Here is a 14,701-nt window from a genome sequence, read left to right on the forward strand (position 1 = left end):
CAGTCCAGCAATGGCTACCAACGAGCCCGTGACTCCAGTTCGTACGCCAAATACTCCCAGGATGCTTTTGACCACTTTGATGCCAAGACTGGGTCTAAAGGGCAGAAGCTGTACTAAGGTAAAGCTGGACTAGTGTCTGAAGTATTGAGACTCCTGTATCAATACTGACCCCTTCTGTTTTCTGCAGGTGACTCTCATGCACACTTCCATGGAGATTCCAACATGTGGCTGAACTCTGGCAAAATAAACTTGACCAATAAAATGATGGTGTCTGTGTATCGAGTGCTGACATCAGAATACTTTAACTCGTGGTTTGTTTTCACTTCATAGAGGATTTGAGTCTTCACCACACCCACTGAGGCTGACTCTGCTTTTGAAGGGCAAACTGAATACTTCTGCTTTAAATTCTACCACTACATGTTTCCTTCTCCTCATGGTTGAATTGCATTACACAAACCCAGACCAAAATAACTTGAAGCTCAATACAGTGGCCCTGCTTGCCCTTGCACCATGAAGGTGTTTCTGTTAAATCTGCACTCGCTGGCCTTTTCCAAGCTTTAATTGCATGTGACTCGTTAGCCTATGCTACGTAGCCTTGCCCCTCCTCTGCTTAGCACAACTTGGTGTCTTCTGTGTGCCTGCCTCATCAGAGCCATACATCCCTCTGAACCAACTGTGTCTCAACTTGCCCTCTGTGTGTGCGGCCTTTATTCATCTCACCTGGGACACCAGCTGGAGGGCTTATGCCACTGTGCTTCAAACTCGGTCCTGAACATGGCATTGCATCTTCCCATGTTGGGATTTTCATCCTACACGAGATTTAAATCTCTCCTGCATTTGTTTTCCTGACATGCACACATGTGGAAGATGCATTCTCAAATGCCCTTGGGTGCAAAGCAACATGATCAATTTGGAGCTCTAAGCTGACACCCTCTCTACCTTTAAGATTATGCCTCAAACTTTCTGTTTAAATCTGAACAATGGCTAGTGGGAATCCAATATATCAGTACTTTTCTCCTTTAATCAGTCTAACATAGAAAGCTGGGTGAAGACTGAATTACATGCAGTTCAGATCAGTAAAATGTATCAAATCTGATAACCGGGACGTCTTATGTGCAGATGTTTATTTTTCTGTGCCCATCTACATATACCTTTTATAGTGCAAAGTGCTGTGGGATTAATTGCATTTTACACATTACAAGAACTTAGTTTTGGTCCCTTCATTGTGTTAGTTAGCACATGGCTTGATGTCATTTCCCGTTGGTCGAATTTTCTCATGGCACGTTGAATTGGTTTTGGTCAAAGGGTTGCACATGTGTTGAGGGACACAACTTGCTGTGAAGGAAATGTGTTGATAGAACAAGAATTAAAAGCAAAATAAATGTGTCAAACTGACTTTAGCTTCAGAGATCGGGCGTGTTCAGGGCGGTGTGGCCGTACGCGAGAGAAGTGATCACAAACCAGCTTTTTATAGATGCAGAAACATCTATTATTGTACTCTGACTTCTAAAATAGAACTAAACTGTTTAGAAAAGACGCAGTTTATGAGGATGTCATCAAATTAAGCTTCCTTGGTTTCTCTGTGACAAACACAAAACTACACACAGGGAACAGAGGAGCTTGACAGACACTAAGTTATCTGAGAGTCCCATTTTCAGCTGCAGAGAACAATCACATCAGGGAAGTCAATGTGCAGGCTCAACATCAGCCTCTCAAGCCAACTCTCTGGTAAAATAGAGGAATCTCTTCACTCTATAGCCTGCAGTGGGCGCTGACCTACAATCAAATCACTTCACGGGAAGATTTTTGGAACAAATTCTTTAGAAACTGAAGGTGACAAATCCACGATGATCTTTACAATCACACAGTCTTAAAGAGGAGCTTCTTCTTATGTTTCTATGCAGCTGAGCACTCACATCATGATGACTGACGTGTGGAGAAATCCTGCTCTTCACCACATTTTATTTCACATAAGGTTTAAAGTTCACATTTTTTCAGCTTTGATGCTGGGCATCTGGTGTGCAATTTAATGCAGTAAACGCACGCGAGTCCATTCTTCCAGATATACCCAAAACACTCGTGGTATAAAGATATAGACTTCAGAACCCAAATCATGCTCTAAAAGCACAGGTGGGAACAACAAAAAGTTATTTTAACATAATATGTCCCCTTTAAGACTTTCTCTGAGCATCTCAGGGATTTGCAGGGCTTGTGACTTTATAGAGCATTTTTCAAGCAAAATGTAACTCAATGTTTGATATAGCAATTAAGAAGGACAAAAATGGAATGAAACAAAATACAAGGATTGTAAAATGACCACACTAATAAAAGCATTTGCAGAAAACAGTAAAATATTAACTCAGCAATAAAAACAAACTGTGTACAAGACATGAAAAGAGCACATTAAAACAAGGCCAACAGGCCAATTGAGGAATCTATGGAGAATTAAAATTCAAAAGATTGTTTTTATATTTTCATAGACAAACCAGTCTTCAAATCAAATTTATTTTTCTTAAATGGCATCAGCAACACATCCTCTCGCTTAGAGTTGCTCCAACATCTTTCCTGGACCACTTATGAGCACAAACTGCTGGATAGAAATTTGAAAGCTGGATGAGGAGCTGGGTACTGGGAGAGCACCATTAGTTCTACCAATACTTTGCTCAGTGAGTTAGAGCAGAATAGCAAATGAAAGATTTTACGTTTACTCAGTAAACCATGTACACTTCCAACTGTACAAGGACTGGATAAAGCTTACCCAGGATACCAACTAGGAAATCTGACTTCCCATTTAGAAGTTGTAAATTCAGAGGATGCAACATCAATAGGCATGTTCTGGCACAACTGCAGAACCTGCCATTACAGAGTGGAAAGGCAACAAGTTGCCTATTAAAGCACAATAGAAGAGTGGTACAGGGTAGGGTTGTCAAAGAATATTCTAAATTTGAATAGGTTTTAAAAACAGACAGTCGAAGGTGAAAATTAATATTCGAATGTGGAAAAACATCTGCGCAGCCGCTGTCTGCCTTGAGTCGGAACACTGCATGACGGGGTCAGGGACAGGTCACAGGAGTCGCACTTGTCGTGGAAATTTTGTCTTAACTCCCTATCAAGATTTTGCTTACCTTCCTATTACATCTGATGAGAAGTGAAATAGAGACTTTCAATGTTTCTGCCGGCCGGCCACGTGTTTATTTTCTTCTGCAAAAGAGGTCAGTCCTCACCAGTCAGCGTTCATGGTGAGAAAAGACCCAGAACAAGGGGAATCAAAAGCATTTATACAAGAGGAAGGGGCTTTGTTCTTTCAGGTGTGTATTTCTTCAACTGTCTCCTTGCCACACCCCCTGGGGGAAAGTCTCGCACTTTGGGGAGATGCAGAATCCGGAGACAATGGTCATTTAAATGATTGCCTATGTGTTAATCAAGAGACGAATGGTCTGCAGATATTGGATTTACAACAAGGTGTCATCTAAGAGACAAAAGGTTAGCAGACATCGAATTTACCATAACACACTGTCTGGCACAGCGTCACTGCTGAAAGTTGACTTATGTTAAAAAAGCTACGGTTAGCTTATCATTCGACCACCAGCAACATGAGGTTACATCTTGAAAATGTGCACCCAAATGAACATGGCATAATATTAAACTCAAATACATTGTCAAATATGTTTAAACTACCTATACAAGTAGTCATGTCTCGTTGTAGTTCGTCTTGCCATTGACACAATGCTGTCGTCGCCTGGCTGATTGAAAGCCCCCAGATGTGTATGTGCGTCAGACAATGCGCAAATACAGATGTTTTAATGTTTTTTTTTTTTTTTTTTAGAGGGAATATTTGAACATAAGCAATTTTGACAGTCCTAGTATATGGATACTCAGAGACAAAAATAAAAATCATGTTCATTATCCACTGGCTTGCGATTACTTTAGCATTCCATCTGCAGGGTTTGGGGGGAAAAAAACCCAGACAAGGTCATCATATGACACTGCTAAAGACAGCACTGGCTGTGGTTTAATTGCAGAATAATATTTAAGGAGTATCCAGCCAAGTATTTCAAGTAAAATGTTTGTTTGGCAAGCCTTCAGGTTGGCTACCATGCACTCAGCAATCTATAGAAGGGGTTGTGTCTGGCTGCCATGTACAGGTGTAGAGAAATGGCTGTAAAGGATGCTGTAGCTGATCGCTATAGTCAATTGAGCAAAGGGTGCAACTATTTAACACCTTCATAGCAATTCCTCTCAAGATGCAGAGCTTTGAGAAGCCATGTTTGAAACCAAAAGCAGAACGTCCCAGTCAAATATGACAGGTGATGCCTGCCATTTGCCTTGAACCCAGATGGTGTACACAGGACATCGTTTCCCTTAGTCAATCATTCTGAAGCGAGATCATTTGACAAGATTTTATTCAAAGACTAAAAAGAATCTTCTCAGAACGTTGGATTCAGCTTTCCAATCTGAAACAGAACCAGATTAGTTAGAGCATTGCGATTAAGACATTTGCAGGTACCACTCTCAACATACCCTCTGCACATCATGTTCAGCTCTAGCGGGCACTTGGGAAGAACTTTTTCTGCTGCCCAGAACCATGGCTGTCAGTAATATGCTCCTTCAAGTAGTGGACATCCTGAAAGTAGTCTTTGCCCTTCTCATGCTGCTGGCTGAAGGTGCTGTAGGTTCCAGAGGGGTACAAGCCGTACAAAAGCCGGTAGTCAAAGTCAGGAGATCCACCCACACCAAAGCGTGGCACCAGTACGGTTGCAGATCCCGGTGCAGACCCTTGGCGTTCATCCGGGTAGCCGAATTCCTCCGTCTGCTGCTGGTAATTCCCGAGTTCAGCTTCCTTCGTGACACTGGAAGTCTCCCCTGACTGGAGGACAGGGCCAGGTGGTGACAGAGGGGCTGCAGGGAGAACGTCAGTGAGGCTGAGGGCTTGGGCTGACGCATCCTCAAAGACTGAGGGAGCAATAGTCCACTGGGTTTCTGTGTGGAGACATTTCACAATTAGTCATTTTCACAGCAGAAGTTCTGATAGCACAGAGTGTTGACATCCCAGTTTCCTAGGATATAAAGTTAAAAGCTCCACTCCAAACATATTTTGGGCCATCTACACTCCAAGCAGAAGATTTACCTTGTGGTCCAGGTTGGGCAGCTCCAGGTTGCAGAGCGCCAGCGTCAGATCCTACGTCAACAGGCACATAAGTGACAGTAGAGTATCCTGTTGCAGGCAGGCCAGAGCTCAAGCTGCTCAATGCTGGACCCGTCTGAACAGCCTGTGGGACACCAGAAGCTTGGACAGCCATTTGCACAGGCACAACGGAGCCAGAGCTGCTGAATCTTGGGTCTGCCTGAAGAGCACCTTGGACAAAACCGGGAGCTTGGACAACCAGTTGCGTTGGCACAAGTGAGCCATAGCTGCTGAGTCTTGGGTCTGCCTGAAGAGCACCTTGGACAAGGCCAGGAGCTTGGACAAAACCGGGAGCTTGGACAACCAGTTGCGTTGGCACAAATGAGCCATAGCCGCTGAGTCTTGGGTCAGCCTGAAGAACAGGTTGACTTTGACCAGAGACCAGCACAGGTGTCGCCATGTAAGTGTTACTGGAAGCAGTGTTGGGCACGGTCACCGGGCGGCCAGCGGCTGCTCCCTGGTAAGAGCCAAAATTACCTGCAGCTCTTGTGCCGCTGCTGCTCTGGCCTGCTGATTTTGAACCTGGGTGCATGAGAACAAGTTTAGCAGAAGCTGATTCAAGCAAGCATGTAATGTTTTACCACAACAGATGATAGCACACCTTTAGTGGGAAAACCCCATGTAGCAGCTGTCAACAAGGCAAAGAGGGAAACCCTGAAATTATGTACAACAAAGAGTAAGAATTCAATATTAACCAATGTTTCCAACCAAACAAAAACTGTAAAAGACAGCTTGTGCTTATACCTCAGGAAGAACCCAGCAGCTGTCATGGTGAAAACAAGCTATGAGAGGAAACAGCAAGGGTGAAGGTTTATAAATAATGCCACAGACCAGCCCAGACCAATCAAAGCTTAACGTGCTAACAACAGACAGCTGCTTGTGAGGGACTATCAGGACAGGTGGACGCTGGAGGCTCATCTGGTTGGTCTGGTATCAGCCTCATTAAGTGAGGTTACATGGCACTGAAAGAATCGGATTAAGGGCTAAATTATAATAAGACTGACTTATTAAGTTCATGTATACACCTTAATCTGACAAAAAATTGGATCGGATAGGGTTACTCGCGATCGGATTAAGACCCCGAGATAACTCGGTTGTGCATCGCGTTTGTGCAATAAGCAGCTCATCACAAACAAAATGTAGAGGGACGTAGCGTCATCTTGCCCTTCGTTCGCCATCTAGCTCGAATGCCTGAGTTTGTTGTTGTTGGTGGTGGTGAAGAGGTCAACCGGAGGTGGCTCTATTAGCAATAGTTGAAACGGGTACAGCGCCACCTATCGTACCGGGGTATGACGTGCTTTGTGCCTATGATTCGATTCATTCACCGCCATATATCCAAGGATAATTACCCTTGCTCAAATAAGGAGCATAACCCAACCATAGCTATAATGGAATTAATCTCATCATATAGACCCACTGAATATCACCTCTCACCTCCACCCTCCTGTCTGTGCTAAAGGCACTTAGTCACTGCCAAATATTGTACTGTCTGTTGCTGTGCACTTATTCTGAGTTTCTGTCGGAATTTCAGTTACATGTGGGAGCTGGAAATAACAGCCTAGATGTTGAGTTTTCACACTGACCCACTCACACATTTAACAAGTTAACTGAGGCCTGTAGAGTCTGAGATGTAGCTCTTATTGGTCCTTTAAAGGAGACATGTTTTGCCCTTTTTGGTACAATTTCCCGAGGTCTTACTGAAATGTATGAGACAGGCTTTGGTCAAAATTCTTGAGAAAGCCAGATTCTCGTTACCATGGTAACTGCTGAGCAAGCTGCGTGGGAGGAAGAAAGTTGGTGAAAAGAACGTTACTCTGGTAGAATGGAACAACACTATCAGTCTGAACTGGAGTCAAACCCTGAACAAGAAGGAGCTCCCAGAGGTTCCACCATCAAAGCTGCAACAGGATGCTGGGGAAGCGTTAGTTTATGCTTCTTTGTACGCTGGCTAAGGACACATTGTTATGCTGGCTGTTGCTGACACGAGTTTATATCATACAATGTATTTACATGAGTCACCCGCATAAGCGTAGGAACTGGCGTAGGAACTGGCGTAGACGTAGACGTGCCTCTACGTGTAGACGTGTTTTCTTTGTTGGGTGTGTTGGAAGCAGCAGAGACCTGGGATTGATGGTTTCCTGAGCTCGCTGTTACAGCTTCTGGCCTGTTGGCGGGTTCCTCACAACTTTCCTCTTTGCCACTTTCAAAGGGAAATATGTAGAAACCCTCAGACTCATTTTCCAGAATCTCTTCATCTACTATGTCACCCCACAGAAGTGCAGGAGAGGATATTCTGCTTTGACTCGTTTTGCTTGTTGTTTTTTAGCGTTTGTCTAAATTACTTTTTAAGTACGTGTTGTTTTTCAGGCGCTTTGTCTTTCAGGCTTTTAGAAACTACAGTGATGTCATGTCCTTTGATGACATGTTTCCACTGTGATGTCATGCAAAACTGTGAAGTCATAATCAGTGATGACATCACTTCTTGTGATTTCAGAAGCAGCGGTGCTCTGTTCTCAGTCAGCAGTCATCACGTGTGCTGTTTTGCTCTCTTTTTCAGCTTTATGATCTGAACTGTAAATAATATGCAGCACATGTTCATAGAGCCCAGGCAATGGTGGCAAACATGGGTTGTATGAATGCTGTATGAGATGTAAATGAAAACAGAAGCAGTGATCCTTTTTATATATGTGATTAAAAATGGGACAACAGGAACGGAACCTGAATGCATCATTGTCCAGGTCAGTAATAATGTATTTATTGTATGCAAGGGCGGACTGGCCATCGGGAGTACCGGGACTTTTCCCGGTGGGCCGGTGCGGCCGGCAAAAAAAAAAGAAATAGAGTTTTAATGTAGTTGGGCTGGCCTTTGATGTGATAACCAATGTTAACAGTTCCTCTAGTGTCTGGCTAATCAACATTGGAGGGCCCAGGGTATAGGCCCCTCCTCCTCTTCATCTGTCAATTCATCAATCAATCAGCAGTGCAAAAATGGAGAAGAAACGTAAAGGAGGAGCACAAAAATTGAGAGAAAAGAAAAGGCACGCACTACAAGCAGATGTGGCCAAGTGTCAGAAAATGACGTGACAGGGAGGAGGATGCTAGTCAGCTGTAATGTGATGACGGGCGCTGAATGGCTGCCCACCGCTCCAGGTTGGCATCTGTCTCTGAGTGTGTGACCCTGTGCATGTGCATGTGTGTGTCAACAGGTGCCAACCTGGATGGGTTAAAAGCGGAGGACAAATTTCGTGTGCATGCATGTATGCATGACCAATAAATCGGATCTTAATCTTAATCTTAATTATTTTCTAGCTTGCTAACTTTTAGCACAACACATTTAGGATAGTTTGGCTGTAAAAACGTCATTATCGTGTGTGGACTAGGCCCAGGCGTGAAACATAGATATCAAACAACACGATGTAGGAGAATGTTCAATACATTTAAAGGCATGGTTGGTAATCCTGGAGAGCTAGCAAGATTTGAAAGTAGCACCTCCGCTAAGCGGGATGGATCAGTGCTCCATGGAAAGCCACGCCCCCACAAACATGAACGCGCATCTGACGGTGGGACTCATGTCTCATTTACCTGTACATATTTCATGAAAATAACAAATCCCCCCCAAAGCAAAAAAAAGAATTACCTGCCCAACAGGTTTTATGTGCTCGGCCAGAGGAGTTTGGATTGGTCAGCTTTTTGTCAGTCCTGCAGCTGTCTTCACACTATTAAGCAACTATTGCAGACTATTCTAAGTAACTATGAAAACTATTATATATTAATTCTAATCAAGGCCTCAGATGAAATTATGTGTCATTATCTCTTCAATAATGTTTACATGCATATTTTTTTGTCTCCTACAATCAACATACGGTGCTCACAGCTGCTTTCTTCACGCCTCACCTGGAAGTATCTTTGAAGCTGTTTTGTATGTTGTCTACACTGACTGTGAAGAAAAAGTAACACAACAGCCACATTTTCAGCTTGTTCTCAGTGTTTACAGCACAATCATTCAGCTGTTTTTATGCATCAACATAATACAGTAATAACAGTGTAGTCATGCTTGTTTCTATTTAGAGCTGCTTACAAGCAGAATGGGATTATTTCTACGTGTCAGCATACAGTGTATAACATGGATTCTAGTAAAAATCTGACTTTGAAAGGCAGAATCAACATGTAAATGATAAAGTGTCTTCCTGTGGATGTTCTCAGATATGTACAGTATGAACACTGTGATCCTGTCCCACATGTCCCAGTATGTCTGACTGTGTTCCAAGTGAGGGTCAGACTGGAGAAAGTGTCATGAAGCTGCCACCCTTAAAGAATCAATAAAAGCTCTGAATACCAAAGCATCTCAGTGCCATTCCAGTGTCATCTCTCTAAGTAATGATGGAAGAAGCAGAAGCAGAAGCTGCTCCTCCTGAGCTCTACTTTCCATATTGTCCACACTGACTGTGAATCAGAAGCAGCACAACAGCCACATCTGCAGCTTGTTGCTGATGTGAAAACCGTTTGCTGTGACTTTCAAATATGCTTCAAAAACTGGACGTGTTTCTTCAGATAAACTCCTGACCAACTGTGAAAAAGCAGTGAAAATGTCTGGCCTGTATAAACTTTGTGATGTCACTACAGTGATGACATCACAACTTTGTGAAGGCTTCTGTTCTGTCTCTTCTGGTCTGTGGTTCCAACCACAGATTCTGGATGGAACTGAAGTCCGGATTCCAGAATGTTGATTTGTGTTCTCTGTTAATCTCTGGACGACTTCAGCTGATTACTTCCTGTCACTGTCCCGTTGGAAGGTCCACTTCTGCCAGTTTTTCAGCAGCCAGTATCATGTTTTCCACCAGCAGTGTTTTCCAAGACAGAATAATGTCAGTTTGTTTCAAATGTTGCCAAAATAAACTATTACAATTACAACAAATGTCATCTCAGGGCACTTCAGAAATAAAGTCCAATTCAGGCCAATTGGAGTTCAGTTCATTGTAATTATAATCCAATTAATTCAATTCAGAATGAATCCAATTCATTCATACAGAGCAATTGAAAAAGTATTTCCTAGCTAAGGAAACCAACAGATGGCAAAGAACTGGCACTATTTCTAATTAGATATGACTTTTTAATAGTTCTAAGATCATATCTTTCTGGTTTTATTTGCATTTTACAAAGAGTCCCGAGTAATTATGAAAGTGGGGTTTTAATTAGAAGAAAAAGCCTCAAAATAAAGTGATTTTTAGGAGTGCAGGGATTCATTTCCATCTAATGAACAGGTCAGTTTTATTAAACAGTGGGCCGTGTGAGCAGCAATCAGGGGAGTAAGGAGTTCACAGATCATAGACAGAGGCAACCGTCCAACTATTCAAAGCTTTTAAAATGAGTAATAAAATCTGACAGGTAACCAGGGAAGGAAGGACAAGAGGCAGGGAGGTGGTCAACCACTGTGTGGCCTGGTGTGGGAATAATCACCTCAGCTGCTGATTTTAGGAGGAGCACGAATAAGCCAAACAGCGTCTCCATCCCAGGAGAAGAGGTGGCTGAGGAATTCCTGGGAGGTTACCTGTTGCATACCTTTTCTAAGTCTGTGGTGCAGAGTGCCATCTTTCTTCAGCACCATCTGCTGTGGCAGCAGCATCAGAGCCAGCGACTCAAAGAAACTCAGCAAACTGCTAAAGAAGGCTGGCTCTGACCTGGGGACTGCTTCGGAGCTGTGTTTGATGAGCACTGACTTCACCGACTGCTCCATTCAACATCCACCTGGAAACGCTCGGTAGCCTCCCTGTACCTGCCTCAGTCTCCAGCTCCTGTCTCCGTCTGCTTCAAGAGGAATGAACTCTTAAATCTGACTTTCCTTGTTTACTGAACTGTGGAAAGAAATCAGTTAATAAATCATCTTCAAACTCGTTGGCTTTTGGGCCCTGGAGTCTGGCATCATGACACTAAACTGAACCCACTGTAACATTAAAGCAGAACTCTGTCACCTTAAGGAGAAAGTTGTCTTTGCTTGAAAGTTTGTGCAAATACAGCTTGTAGGTTCTTACTGCTCCCTTTCCTCTGTGCTTCAGCTCTGATTCCCTGGACTCTCTCTGCTGAAATGGACTTTGGCGAACCCCCAGCTGCTGAGCAAAAATGGCACCCTCCCCGTCAGGGAATCGAACCCTGTTCCTCCACTTGACAGGCGGATTCTAACCTTTGACCAGTGAAGATACAGAATGTGTTGCTTGACTGTTGTGCCCATGCTGAGAATACAAGCTGTAAGAGTATCACTGAAAAATCACGTTGCTATAAACCCTTTCATTGTCAGCATTTGCGTGACTGAGAGCATAAATTGACTGTGGAAGGGGTTCAATGGTGTAAAGGTCAGCACTCTGGACTCTGAAGCCAGAGATCCGAGTTCAAATCTCGGTGGAACCTTCAGGTGTGTGCTGTCATGGTTGAGTTCTGGAAAGAAGATGAGTTGAGTAGGCTAGTCAGTTGTCAAGTGACACCAGAGTGCCCGATTGATCAATTCCAGCTGAGAGGATCTGTAGTATGTGCAGGGCCGCTGACAGGTTTGGCTGGGCCCTGTACAAAATTCTCTGAAAACTTACCTCATTGTTTGCCTTCCGGAACACTAGTCGTATTTAGCTCTTGTCATCTCCCGCCTGGACTACTGCAACTCCCTCCTTGCTGGCGCCCCGGCTTCTGCCATCAGACCTCTGGAGCTGGTTCAGAAAGCTGCTGCTCGTCTGGTGTTCAACCTCCCAAAGTTCTCCCACACCACTCCCCTTCTCCGCTCTCTACACTGGCTCCCTGTAGCTGCTCGCATCCAGTTTAAGACTCTGGTGCTGGCCTACAGGGCAGTGGAAGGAACAGCTCCTTCATACCTCCAGGCTATGGTCGAGCCCTACACCCCCGCCCGACCACTTCGCTCTGCGGCCACCAGGCGCCTGGCTGCCCCGTCACTCAGGGGTCCCTGCGCACGATCGACACGGTCACGGCTTTTCTCTGTTCTGGCACCCCGATGGTGGAACGATCTCCTGACTGATATCAGGACAGCTGAGTCACTGCCCATCTTTCGCTGCAGGCTGAAAACCCACCTCTTCAGGAAAAACTACCCTGATCCGCCCTCTTAGGACAGCATCTGCGCCGTCCTAGTTCCTTACGCACTTATTGTTTCCTCCACCACTGGCACCCTCTATATTTTCATTACCCCCTACCCGAACCAGGGTTTGAATCCCATTCCTGCTTTTCTTACCTCTTTTATTTCTTCCCCTACCCGAACCAGGGTTTGCATCCCATTCCTGCTTTTCTTACCTCTTTTATTTCTCCCCCTACCCGAACCAGGGTTTGCATCCCCACCCCGCTGTGACTGGTGTGCAGTTGGTGAGAGGCTGAGGTACCTAACTTACTGCACTTACTCTAGCACTAGTTTTGCTCTCAGCTGTTTGGTTTTGGAAGGAAATGCACTTGTGATTTCTTGTGACCTGAAGTTCTTTTGCCTACCGATGTTGAACGCACTTATTGTAAGTCGCTTTGGTTAAAAGCGTCTGCAAAATGACCGTAATGTAATGTAATGTAATGTAATGTAAATGTAATGTAATGTAGTGCAGTTTACACAGCTTGTGCTTAATTTAGTGTGCGTGTGTTGTTCTGATCAATTTACCAACATCTGGCTCCCTGTTAAATTCAGAATAGAATTTAAGATTCTTCTCCTTACATATAAAGCTCTTCATGACCGAGCTCCATCATATCTTAAAGATCTCATTGTAAGATATTTTCCTAACAGAGCACTTCGTTCCCAAACTGCAGGTTTACTTGAGGTTCCCAGAGTTTCTAAAAGTAGAATGGGAGGCAGAGCCTTCAGTTATCAGGCCCCTCTATTGTGGAATAAGCTGCCAGTAAATGTCCGGGAAGCAGACACCCTTTCCACTTTTAAGACCAGGCTTAAAACTTTCCTTTTTTATAAAGCTTATAGTTAGGGATGGCTCAGGTGATCCTGAAACATCCCATAGTTAAGCTGCTATAGGCCAAGACTGCTGGGGGGCCTCATCTGTCACACCTTTCCTCACTTTAATCTCTTTATGTATATGTATATTGTGATATTAAACTCGTGTTTCCCTGTTCCAACAGATATCCTTTGAATGGTGTTACAGTGCCGCCGCAGCCGCGGCCCCCTCCCCCCCTCCCCCCTTTCTGTCTTCTCAAACCCCAGCTGGTCGAGGCGGATGGCCACCCTTCCTGGTTCTGGTTCTGCCAGAGGTTTCTTCCTGTTAAAAGGGAGTCGTTTCTCTCCACAGTCGCCTCAGGCACGCTCAGGCCGGGAGATTGGACCGAAAAACAAAAAGTTTTCAGTGCAATCTGTTGGTTTCCTTAGCTAGGAAATTGTTTTTGAATTGGCTCTATATGAACGAATTGGATTATTTTATGAATTATGATTATTATTAATTAATTGAATTCCAATTGGCTTGAATTGGACTTACTATCTAAGTGCCTTGAGATGACATTTGTTGTATTTGGCGCTATATAAATAAAAATGAATTGAATTTAATTGAATTGTATTACAGACTGCAGTGTCACCTCAGAAGCCTCTGATATCCTGCTGGTTATACTACAACAGGTGTGTGCAGCAGGAACAGGAAAGGGATGGATGAGATCTTTATGATATGATGGAGGTTGGAGCTTCAACAAGAAGATGAGAAAAGTCTATATATTTCCACATTTATTTTCTTCACAGAGTTTCTGCATCATGGAACTGACATCATGCAGTTTATCTTTACACCACAAGAGGGCAAAAAAGTCCCCTTCCTTCACAGTTCCAGCAGATATTAGTTTCATTAGAGCTGAACTGAACAAAGAAAAGTGATCATTCATTTCTTTCGATCTAAAATAGAGGCAGCTGAGAACAGAGGGACAACAAGACGCGCCAAGATACAACTCATGCATGTTATGGAAACAAGAAAATGCTAAGAATGCTCAGTGAGAGCAGCCAGACGACATTTTTTTCACAGAGAAGAGATGAAGGTGTGGCCGCACACACGGATGAAGGATAAGAAGCTGCTTAACTTAAATCCTCCTGATGAAGATGAAGCTGGAACTGAAGTCTCTCTTTACTCATTAGAAAGATGCAGAATGAAGAAGCTGAAAGAAAAAAATGTTAGATGAGATCTTGATAGATTTTCTTGATTAAAGGGACATGTTTTTAATTTTTGTTTCTGATCAAACCTTTACTCTGAATGTTTTATACTTTGGAGGGGTTGATAGATTTCTTCATGAGCTGGTTGAAAACAGCCGTTTCAAACAGGAATCTCAGCTTGTAAACTCAGACATGCAAAGATGGCCGATGCTCATCACATTCACAGCTCAGACGCTCCTGCTTTCATGTGTGAGAGCAGGAAAAGAAAGTCTGAAGTGTCAGATTACTGAAGATGTCAAAGTCCAGAATAAGCTCTGTGACTGACATGAACGTTCGGAGTCAGGAACCATCAGCCATTCATCCAGAACCGCTTCCACCACACCGCCTCCTGGATTCAGGAGCCAGTAGAAATG

Source organism: Odontesthes bonariensis, chromosome 2 (genome assembly GCF_027942865.1).
Source record: "Odontesthes bonariensis isolate fOdoBon6 chromosome 2, fOdoBon6.hap1, whole genome shotgun sequence".
In the NCBI taxonomy this organism is placed as follows: domain Eukaryota; kingdom Metazoa; phylum Chordata; class Actinopteri; order Atheriniformes; family Atherinopsidae; genus Odontesthes; species Odontesthes bonariensis.